The sequence below is a fragment of the Dama dama genome, chromosome 28 (genome assembly GCF_033118175.1).
Source record: "Dama dama isolate Ldn47 chromosome 28, ASM3311817v1, whole genome shotgun sequence".
In the NCBI taxonomy this organism is placed as follows: domain Eukaryota; kingdom Metazoa; phylum Chordata; class Mammalia; order Artiodactyla; family Cervidae; genus Dama; species Dama dama.
Genome location: NC_083708.1, coordinates 17,346,802 through 17,358,859, shown reverse-complemented (window position 1 = coordinate 17,358,859; position 12,058 = coordinate 17,346,802). Strand labels below are relative to the sequence as shown.

The 12,058-nt window shown below is 35.8% G+C and overlaps 1 non-coding gene across 1 annotated transcript; it reads right to left on the bottom strand.

The window, feature by feature from the left end:
* Positions 1-240: 240 nt before the first annotated feature.
* On the bottom strand, positions 241-312 carry TRNAA-UGC (transfer RNA alanine (anticodon UGC)). Its single transcript has one exon. It is a non-coding gene; the product is annotated as a tRNA-Ala (tRNA).
* Between the last annotated feature and the right edge of the window lie 11,746 nt (positions 313-12,058).

The following is a 12,058-nucleotide window of genomic DNA, read 5'->3' as shown; positions in this document are numbered from 1 at the left end:
TGGTAACATTAAGGTTTAAGTACAGTGGATCTGGCAGCAGATGGTAAATATGTGTCATGGTGGCTGTTTGCTCTTCTCTGCTTTTTACAATATTTTTGATAAAGGTAATTTGGAGGTCTAGATTGAAGGGAAATGATCAAAATTTGTTTCTTTTTTATAAGAAGAGGATAATACTTGTACTGCTTAGCTTCAAGGGCATTGTCATGTTGAAAAGCTTTAGCTGTGAGAGAACTGGACAGATGGAGGTGCTGGGAATTGAACCCAGGACCTTGTGCATGCAAAGCACATGCTCTACCACTGAGCTACACCCCCTATTTCCATGAAAGGTTGTTAAGCAGCACCTTGTAAGCAATAACAGGACTCCTGAACTGTAAGGGAAAACAAAGCAGCAAACATGGTAAAATCAGAAGAAAAATATTCTGGAGGATAACGAACAATCTTCAGATTCAGGGAACAACGCCAGTGTTTTCTATTAGATTCCTCTGCTGTCACCTAGAATCCAGCTGCTTCTCTTGCTATAGGCTTCCGAGGTGTTAGAATCCTACCCAGGTGTTTTGGTTACTTTTCAGAGTGTAAATATTAATTCTCTCTTGAGTACCTTCCTTTGGTTTCTTAGAGCTTCTCCCCCAACTACCTCTTCCTGTCCGAGAGACAGACTGTTTCCCATTTCAACTGCTGAGCTTCACCTACCACGCTCACCTGCCAGCTAAAAATAAACAAACAAAAAAACACCCCCCTAAACACTACTCTCTCAACCACTTCTGGAAAACATGCTCCAATCACAGACTTGTCAACTTTTTGCTTCTATCATGGTCTTCAAATTAGACTTTATCTCATGAGCTGTTTTATGTCTGTACAACTTCCATCCTCTTGCTAGACCATAGCAACAAATGGCCAAATTTACAAAGCAAATAGTTTAAAAAGAATCCTCTGTTTCCTGCATTGGCAGGTAGATTCTTTACTAGAGTATATACTTGGGAATATACAACTTGGGAAATTTGGATATACTTGGGAAGTTGGGATATACTTGGGAAACCCAAGTATATCACTTGGGAAGCCCCTATTCTCTCCTGTTCTTTTTTTCCAAACAGTCCTTCCTCCTGCCCTACACTTGGGGGATCTTCTGATATTTGTCACCATAGTATGGTTTTGCCTTTTTAAAACTTCACAGAAATAGAACCATTAGAATGTGTACTCCTTCATGCCTGGCTTCTTTGGTGTATTAAAGATTCTTACCCATTGTTGGGTTTACCAGTAATCCATTTCTTTTTTATTATTTAGAAGTACTCTACTGAATCATAATCTATTTGTCCATTCATCTCTTGTGAGTATTTGAGTTTCTTTTATAGTCTTTGGATACTAAGTATGATGCTGTTATGAACATTCTTGTACAATGTTCATAGAGACAAATCTTTTCATTGGAACTGAGAAAATAACTAGTAGTGGACTATCTGAATCAAAAGGCAGGTGTATGTTGAATTTTATAAAGAAGGCCCAATAATTTTCCAAACTGTTTTACATTTCTACAAAACAATATTTGAAAGACCTACTTATTCCATATCCTTGTCAATACTTAGAACTGTCATTTACACATATTTTAGAATTGCACATATTTAAGATGTAAAATTGATGTTTTGACACATGTCTACTATGATATTATCACCACGATCAAGATAATGAGCATATTCTTCATCCCACAAAGTTTCCTTGTGCCCTTTTGTAAGCCCACATTGCCACTCTCCTTCTTCTCCCAATACTTGAAATTATTGATCTGCATTCTGTCACTAAGCATTAGGGTGCATCTTATAGGATTTTGCACTATAAGATCATACAGTAAGTATTATTTTTTGTTTGGCTTTTTTCACACAACATAATAGTTCTGAGATTGGTCCATGTAGTTGCTTGTATCAATATTTTCTTCCCACTTCTTGAGGAGAACTATCCCATTGTATAAACTACATATAAAACATCTTTGTAAGTCCATTCAGCACTGTTTCCCTTATAAATGAAACTAGAATGAGTATTCACATATAATTCTTCCTAGGGATGAATGCTTTACTTTTTTCTATGTAAATATGTGGAAGTGGAATGACAGAGTCATATTATGTTTTATATCTAAATTTTTAATAACAGTTGCTTACATTCCAAAGCAGTTGTCCCACTTTACACACCCACCAGAAACTTTTTCGAAAATCAATTGACTACATATGGTTTGAGTCTATTTCTGGATACTCTATTATAGTTCATGAATCTAACTTCCCTTTAAGCTAGTACCACATGTTCTTAATTACTATAGCTTTATTATTAACTTTTTTATGTCTCTGCTTTTTATTGATTTATTTTTTCTTCCCAATTATTTTTATTAGTTGGAGGCTAATCACCCCACAACATTGTAGTGGTTTCTGCCATACACTGACATCAATCAGCCATGGATTTACATGTTTGGCAATGTTTACAAGAAGCCTCCTTATATGTTAACTAGTTCAGTTCAGTTCAGTCTCTTAGTCATGTCCAACTCTTTGCGACCCCATGGACTGCAGCACACCAGGCCTCCCTGTCCATCACCAACTCCTGGAGCTTGCTCAAACTCATGTCCATTGAGTCAGTGATGCCATCCAACCATCTCATCCTCTGTTGTCCTCTTCTTCTCCTGCCTTCAATCTTTCCCAGCATCAGGATCTTTTTCAGGGAGTCAGTTCTTCACATCAGGTGACCAAAGTAGTAGAGTTGCAGCTTCAACATCAGTCTTTCCAAAGAATATTCAGGACTTATTTCCATTAGGATTGACTGGTTTGAACTCCTTGCAGTCCAAGGGACTCTCAAGTGTCTTCTCCAATGCCACAGTTCAAAAGCATCAATTCTTCGGCACTCAGCTTTCTTTATAGTCCAACTCTTACATCCATACATGACTACTGGAAAAACCATAGCTTTGACTAGACAGACCTTTGTCGGCAAAGTAATGTCTCTGCTTTTTAATATGCTGTCTAGGTTGGTCATAGCTTTTCTTCCAAGGAACAACCATCTTTTAATTTCATGGTGATGCAGTCACCATCTGCAGTGATTTTGGAGCCCAAGAAAATAAAATCTGTCACTGTTTCCATTGTTTGTCCCTCTATTTGTCATGAAGGGATGGGACTCGAAGACACTATCTTCATTTTTTGAATGTTGAGTTTTAAGTCAACATTTTCATTCTCCTCTTTCACTTTCATCAAGAGGCTTTTTAGTTTCTCTTCACTCTCTGCCATAACGGTTGTATCATCTGCGTATCTGAGGTTATTGGCATTTCTCCCCCAATCTTGATTCCAACTTGTGCTTCATCCAGCCCAACACTTCGCATGATGTACACTGCATATAAGTTAAATAAGCAAGGTGACAATATACAGCCTTGATGAACTCCTTTCTGAGTTTGGAATCAGTCTGTTGTTCCATTTCTGGTTCTGTTTCTTCTTGACCTTCATACAGGTTTCTTAGGAGGCAGGTAAGGTAGTCTGTGGGGTCGTACAGAGTCAGACACAACTGACGCGACTTAGCAGCAAGGTAGTCTGGTATTCCCATCTCTAGAAGAATTTCCCACAGTTTGTTGTGATCCACACTGTCAAAGGCTTTGCCGTAGATAATAAAGAAGAAGTAGATGTTTTTCTGGAACTCTCTTGCTTTTTCGATGATCCAATGGATGTTGGCAATTTGATCTCTAGTTCCTCTGCCTTTTCTAAATTCAGCTTGAACATCTGGAAGTTCACGTTTCACATACTGTTGACGACTGGCTTGGAGAATTTTGAGCATTATTTTGTTAGCATGTGAGATGTGTGCAATTGTGCGGTAGTTTGAACATTCTTTGGCATTTCGTTTCTTTGGGATTGGGATGAAAACTGACCTTCCCCAGTCCCGCGGCCACTGCTGATTTTTCCAAATTTATTGGCATATTGACTGCAGCACTTTCACACCATCATCTGTTAGGATTTGAAATACCTCAACTGAAATTCCATCATTTCCACTAGCTTTGTTCATAGTGATGCCTCCTAAGGCCCACTTGACTTCACATTCCAGGATGTCAGGCTCTAGGTGAGTGACCACACCATTGGGCTATCTGAGTCATGAAGATTTTTTTTTTTTTTATATAGTTTTTCTGTGTATTCTTGACAGCTCTTCTTAATATCCTCTGCTTCCTTTAGGTCCATACCTTTTCTGTCCTCTATTGTTACCTAAGATCATGTGTAATCTGTAGTTCAGCAGTAGAGAATCTGCCTGCAGTGCAGATGACAGTTCAATCCCTGGGTTGGGAAGATTCCCTGGGGAGGGGAATGGCTACCCACTCCAATATTCTTGCCTGAAGTCCATGGACAGTGGAGCCCGGTGGGCTACAACCCATGTGGTCACAGAGTCGGACATGACTGAACGACTAGCACTTTCACTTCACTTTCAATAGCGTGATATAGAGCATCTGTCATGTGATTGTTTGCCGTCTGTGTATCTTCCTTGGTGAAGTGTAAGTTTTTTTTGCCCATTTTAAAGTCAGATGTTTTCTTATAGTTGAGTTTTAAGAATGCATATATTAGGTAACAATCTTTTATCAGATGTGTCTTTTGTAGACATTTTCTCCTATTCAGTCTCTGATTTGTCTTATTCTCTTGATAACATTCTTTGAACTTTGTATTATTCTAATTTTGAGAGGCAATTGATCTTAGGTCCTTATGTCTTAAAATTTTAGACTTTTGGATATTCTCTAGGATTTTCTATCATGTCATCTATAAACAGATAGCTTTACTGCATACTTTTTCTTTCCTCACTTCCTCTTTTCCATCCTTCCTTTCCTCCTTTCTTCCTTCTTTCCTTTCTTTTTTCCTTCTTTCCATCCTCTCTCCACCCCTCCTTCAATTCTTCTATTTTCCTTCCTTCCTTTTCTTCTTCACTGGCTAACACTGCCATACAATTTCTAATACAAATTATGAGCACAAATACACATTCTTGCCTTGATCATATCTTAGCTGGAAAACAGTTTTCTGTATTATGTATGATATTATCTGTAGGTTTCTGGTAAATATCTTTTACCATGTTAAGGGAGATCTTTTTTATTTTTAGTTTTTGGAGAATTTTTATAGATGAATGTCAGATATCAAGTGCTTTTCTCTCACAAACATAGATGGTAACATTTTTCTGTTAATGTGGCAAATTATGTTGATTGAATATTGAGTGATAAACTAAACTTGCATTTTTGAGTCAAACTCCACTTGTAATACTATCCTTTTCTTATATTTCTGTATTTGTTTTATGAACATTTTGTTAACAATTTTTGTAGTTATATTTTTGGTCATTAAATATGGCTATAGTTTTTTTTTTTTTTTCCTTGCAATATCTTTGTCTAATTTGGTGTCAGGGTTATGCTAGCATCACAGAATGAGTTGGATAGTGCTGTTGGATAGCACTGCTCTTGTTCAATTTTTTCAAGAGTTTGTGTAGAATTAGTAATTCTGTCTTAAATCATTGGTATAATTCACAAGTGAAACCAAATGAATCTGGAATTTTCTTCCAGGTCATGTTCTTAATGCTAATTTAATTTATTTACACATATAGGACTTTTAAAGTTATCTATTTCTTTATGAGTTAGCTCTGTAGCTTTCAAGGAATTAGTGAATTTCATTAAGTCATCTAATTTATTGACATAAAACATTTCATAAATTTCATCATTATGTTTATAACCAAAGGAGAATCTGCACTGTCATCCTGATGATTATTGATATTTGTATCTGTCCTTTCTCTCCTTCAGTCTTGTTAGAAGTCAATCAACTACATTGAGCTCCTCAAGAAACTAGCTTTTGCTTTCATCAAATTTCTCTGTTTTTTTTTAAATTCCATTCTAATCTTTATTATTTCTACTGTTTTGCTGGCTTTGGACATAATTTATACATCCTTTCCAATGATGAAATAACTCTTTTTTAATCAGTTTTAACATTATAATTTTTTTTTTAAATTTTACTTTGAACTTATTTGTGCCTCGATATGAGGATGGATTTATTCTGGGAAACATATAATTGACTTTTCCTCTCTACAATCTGATAACCTCTGTGTTTTAATTGAAGGATTTAGATAGTTTATTTATTTGATGTTTTTCAGTCTCTAAGTCATGTCCGACTATTTGCAACCCCATGAAAAATAGCACACCAGGCTTCCCTGTCCTTTGCTATCTACTGGAGCTTGTTCAGACTCATGTCCATTGAGTCAGTGATGACATCCAACCATCTCATCCTCTGTTGCCCTCTTCTCCTCCTGCCCTCAATCTTTCCCAGCAACAGGGTCTTTTCCAATGAGCTGACTCTTTGAATCAGGTGGAGAAAGTATTGGAGCTTCAGCTTCAGCACCAGGATTGATTTCCTGTAAGACTGACTAGTTTGATCTACATGATGTTCAAGAGATTCTCAAGAGTCTTCCCCAGCACCACAGTTTGAAAGCATCAGTTCTTCAGTGCTCAGCCTTCTTTATGGTCCAACTCTTACATCCATACCTGACTATTGTAAAAATCATAGCTTTGACTATACACAACTTCATCAGCAAAGTGATGTCTCTGCTTTTTAATACACTGTAAGAACAGAAATCTGCCATTTTGTTTCTACTTTTTCCACCTCTGCTTTGATATGTTCTTTCTCTTTTTAGCCTTCTTTTGGATTAATTGAATGTTTTTGTGATATCATTTTTATCCCTTTTGTTGACTTATTAATTTTCAAATGTTACTTTCAGATTTAAAGCAAACACCTTTAATTTATCACCATCTACTTTCAAACAATATTATACCATTTCACTTAATATGTAAAGGAGTTAAGACATTATTCTTCTTTTACTAACCTTCTGGTCTTTGTTCTATTCATGTCATGTATTTAACTTTTGCATATACTATAAATCCCATGTTGCATTGCTATCAAATTTTCTTAAAATAAATGTAATTAATAAGAAAAAATTTTATATACAAAAGCATATTTCCTAGTTTCAAGCCTCTTCATTCTTTGTGTCTATCCAAATACATATCTGGTGTTATTTTACTTCTGACTGAAGAATATGCATTAATATTTCTTATAATTCAAGTCCACCAGTCTGAGGGTATCATACTAGAAGGATGAACTCCTAGAATGTTTGGTTTTGAGAATCATGGGTCTTAAGTTTGGGAAAGCACAAGAGAAAAATAGAGACTCTGCTTTTAAATGGTGATGAAAAATCTCAGATGCTACAAGTCCCAGCAGAGATGTATATGTTTAGAAAAGGACTTGCATCACACACTTGCTGATTTACACAGCCTTCCTGAGAGGTAGGAGGCATCTGGAACTCCTTCTAGGGATGGAGACACTGGTAGCAGACTTTTGGGGGATCTTGTTCTTCCATGCTGATCCCATTTTGATCTACCATGCTGAACCATTTTGATATCCTCCATTTAGGCTATTAGTGCTGAAGGCCTTCTCCACCTACTGGCAGGCTAGCATCAACTGCATGAGGCAGGACCTCATGGCAGCCACGCCAGTGGCCAGCCGTGTCTATCATCACACCCGCACAGGTTGGCTCTCCCACAACAGAAGGGTACCTGCAGCCCACGTAGGGAACACCCCTGGAAAATTAAGCCCTACTGGCCAAAGGGGAGAGTGCTACTGGATCCAATAGGATGCCTCATTCATAACATCACTTATCCAAGTTTAGGAAGAGTTTTGTAGAAAAGCTAAAGGTAAAAAAATTCAGCACCACTGGTCAAGTTATAAAAAAATGTTTAAAAGCACTCTTCTAAGTAGAAAAGAAAAAGTAACTAGAAATATGAAAATTATGGAAGGAAAGTTTCATTGGTTGGTAAAGGCAAACATAAAGTAAGGGTAGTGGTGTGTGTGTGCTCGAAGCTCAGTCATGTCAGACTCTTTGCAGCCCCTGGGCTGTAGCTGGCCAGACTCCTCTGTCCATGGAATTTTCCAGGCAAAAATACTGGAGTGGGTTGTTATTTCCTACTCTAGGGGATCTTCCTGACCCAGGGATTGAACCTGCCTCTCTTGTGTCTCTTGCATTGGTGAATTCTTTACCACTGCACCACCTGGGAAGCCTAAAGGTAGTAGATCAACCACTTATAAAGCTACCAGGAAAGTGAAAACACAAAAGTAATAAAACCATCTCTGTCCACAGTAAGTATTGAAGAGATACACATACACACAAAAGATGTAAAACATGACATCAAAAACATAAAACCTAGTGTGGGGACTAAAAATGTAAGGTTGTTGAAATGTGTTTGAACCTTGTAAATCACCGAATTAAAATAAACAGCATATCTGTGAACATCTTGATACCGAAAAACCAATAACCTGTAATAAAGCATTATAAATACTCAAAAGAAAAGAGAAAGGGATCCATACATAACACAAAAGATAGTCAAGTAATAAGGGGGCAAAACAAGAGGAAAAGGGAACAGAGAAGAACTATAAAAACAATCACAATATAGTTTAAAATGACAATAAATACATGCACACAAGCATACTCAGTCACTACAATCATGTCTGACTCTTTGCGACCCTATGTATTATAGCCAGTCAGGCTCCTCTGTCCATGGAATTTTCTTGGCAAGAATACTGGAGTCGGTTGCCACACCCTCCTCCAGGGTATTTTCCAAATCCAGGGATTGAACCCATGTCTCCAGAGTTTCCCATATTTCAGGTGGATTCTTTACCACTGAGTTACCAGGGAAGCCCCTCAATAAGTACATACCTATCAATAATTACTTTAAAAGTAAATGGAATAAATCTTCCAACCAAAAGATGAAGGGGATGAATGGATTAAAAAATAAATATATGTGCTGCCTGTAAGAGATTCATGTCAGATCCAAAGAAAAACAGCCTGAAATGAGCAAGTACAGAAAAGCATTCCATACAAATGCAAACAGAAAGAAATCTGGGTATGAAATGTGTGTATATATATGTATATATATATATATATATATACATATATATAGATATCTCAGACATAGCTTTGTTTAAAAACAAAACTGTACAAAGAAAGACATTGCATAATGATAAAACAATCAATCCAATAAGAAGATATAACACTTTTAAGTATATATGCACCCAAGCATCTATACATATATATACAAAGCAAATATTAACAAACATAAAGGGAGAAATTGACAGTAAAATAATTGTAATAGGAACTCTGACACTCCACTTATTTCAATGAACAGATCATCCAGAGAGAAGACCAATCAGAAAAAACAGGCTTTGAATGACACAATAAAGTAGATTGACCTAATGTTCCACCCCCAAAGGGCAAAATATAGCCTTGGTGATATAGTGGTGAGCATAGCTGCCTTCAAAGTGCATATGCAACACTTTCTAGGATAGAACACATGCTAGGCCACAAAGAGTCTCAATCATTTTAAGAAAATTGAAATTATACCAACATATTTTCTGATCAAAAAAGTATAAGACTACAATAAGAAGCTGCTAAAATATACAAGATGCAACTAAACTACCAATGGATTACTGAAGAAATCAAAGAAAAAAATTTTTAAAAATCAGAATATAAATGAAAATGGAAATACAACATGATAATATTTATATGATTCAGCAAAAACAGTTATAAGAGGGAAATTTATAGCAATACAGAGTACTTTAGGAAACAAGAAAAATGTTGAATAAACAATCTACACTCTCACCAAATGGGTCTAAAAAAAGAACAAACAAAACCAAAGCTAGTACAAAGAAACTAATAATAAAGATCAGAGAAGAAATGAACAAAATAGAAATTAAAAGAAGAAAAGATTAATGACAACTAGAGTTGGTGTTTTGAAAAGAAAAAAAAAATGATAACCTTTTAGTCAGACTCATCATAGAAAGAAGAGAAGGCCCAAAGCAACACAAACAGAAATGAAAAAGGAGAAGTTAGGAGCAAGAACACAGAAAAACAAAGGATCAAAGCAATGACTGCAAGCAACTGTTTGACCACAAGTTGAAAACCTAGAAAAACTGCATAAATGCCTAGAAATGAACAATATGCCAAGAATAAATCAGGAAGAAATAGAAAATATGAATCATTCAATAACCAGTGGTGAAACTGAGTCAGTAATCAAAAAAGTTCCCAACAAATAAAGTCCATGACCAGAGTGAATTCTACCAAATATTTAAAGAAGAGTTGACAATTTTCAAACTAATCAAAAAATTAAAGAGGAATGAATGTCTCCTAGCTCATCTGTGAGGCCAGCATCACCCTGATACCAAAAACAAAGACACCACAGAAAAAGAAAATTCCAGGCCAATTACATACTTGCAGAAATCTTAAACAGAATACTATAAAACAGAGTTCAACAATATATTAAAAAATCCAAACATCATGACCAAGTTGAATTTATCCCAGGAACACAAAGATGTTTCAATAAGTGCAAAGAAATTAACATGAATCACCAATGTAATGAAATGAATAACATCTTGTGATCACAATAGACACAGAGAAATCATTTGACAAAATTCAAAATCCACTTAAGATAAAAGCTCTCAACAAAGTGGGTATAGAGGAAATATACCTCAACATACTTGACAACACATAGCAAATATATTCAATGGTGATAAACCACAAGCATTTCCTCTAAGACTGATAATGAGTAAAAGATTCTCACTATTGTCTCTTTTATTCAACATAGTATTGAAAGTCCTATTCAGAACAATCAGACAAGAAAAATAAAAGTAATCAAAACTGGGAAAGAAGAAGCAAAACTGTTACTCTCTGCAAATGATGTGAAACTACATTTAGAAAATCTAGAGTTTCCACCAAACTTTTGCACCACCAACTATTTCCACCAACTATTGCAACTAATAAATGATTTCAGTAAAGTTTCAGGATACATAGTTAACATACATAAATCTGGTATTTCTATACAGTAGCAATATATTATAGAAAAGAGAAATTAAGAAAACAATATCATTTATAATTGCATCAAAAAGTTAAAATATCTAGTAATCTAGGAAGTGAAAGAAAGTGAAAAGGAAGTGAAAGGAAAAGAAAAAGGAAGTGAAAAACCCTTATCCTAAAAACTATAAGATGTTGATGAAAGAAGCTTAAGACAACACAAACAAATATACATAATACTGTATTCATGGACTGAAAGAATGAACATTGTTAAAATGTCTATTCTATCCAAGGCAGTCCACAGGTTGAATGCAATCCTTGTCAAAACACCAATGGCATTTTTCACAGATTTAGAAAGAAAAATGATACTAAAATTTGCATGGAACCATAAGAAAACCTATTTAAACGAAGCACTCTTGCGAAAGAAGAGCAAAGCTGGAGGTATCATGCTCCCTAACTTAAAATATACTACTAAGCAACAGTAATCAATATAGTGTGCTGCTGGCACAAAATCAAACACATAGATCAAAGAACAGAATAGAGAGCCCAGCAATAAACCTATATTTATATAGTCAATTCATATATGAAAAAGGAGGCAAAAATATTCAATGGATGAAAGACAGCTTCTTCAATAAATGGTATTGGGAATACTGGAGAGCTACATGCAAAACAAACACACTAAATACAATATAAATTCAAAATGGATTGAAGACTTAAATATAAAGCCTAAAACCGTAAGACTCCTAAAAGAAAACATGGGCTGGTACACACTTTGATATCAATCTTAGCAATATATTTTTGATCTGTCTCCTCAGGCAAAGGAAACAAAAGCAAAAATAGACAAAGGGAACCCAATTAAACCTAAAAGGTGCTGTACAGTAAAGGAAACCATCAACAAATAAGAAAAAAGACATCCCACTGTATGGGAGAAAATATTTTCCAATGGTATGACAGATAAAGGTTTAATATACAAAATATATAAACATAATACAATATAAAAAATAAAACCAATTTGTTGTAGAGTGAAGTCACTGACTCAGTCGCATCCGACTCTTTGCGACCCCATGGACTATAGCCCACCAGGCTCCTCCATCCGTGGAATTTTCTAGAGTACTAGAGTGGGTTGCCATTTCCTTCTCCAGGAGATCTTCCCGACCCAGGGATCGAACCCGGGTTTCCCGCATTGCAGATAGACGCGTTACTGCCT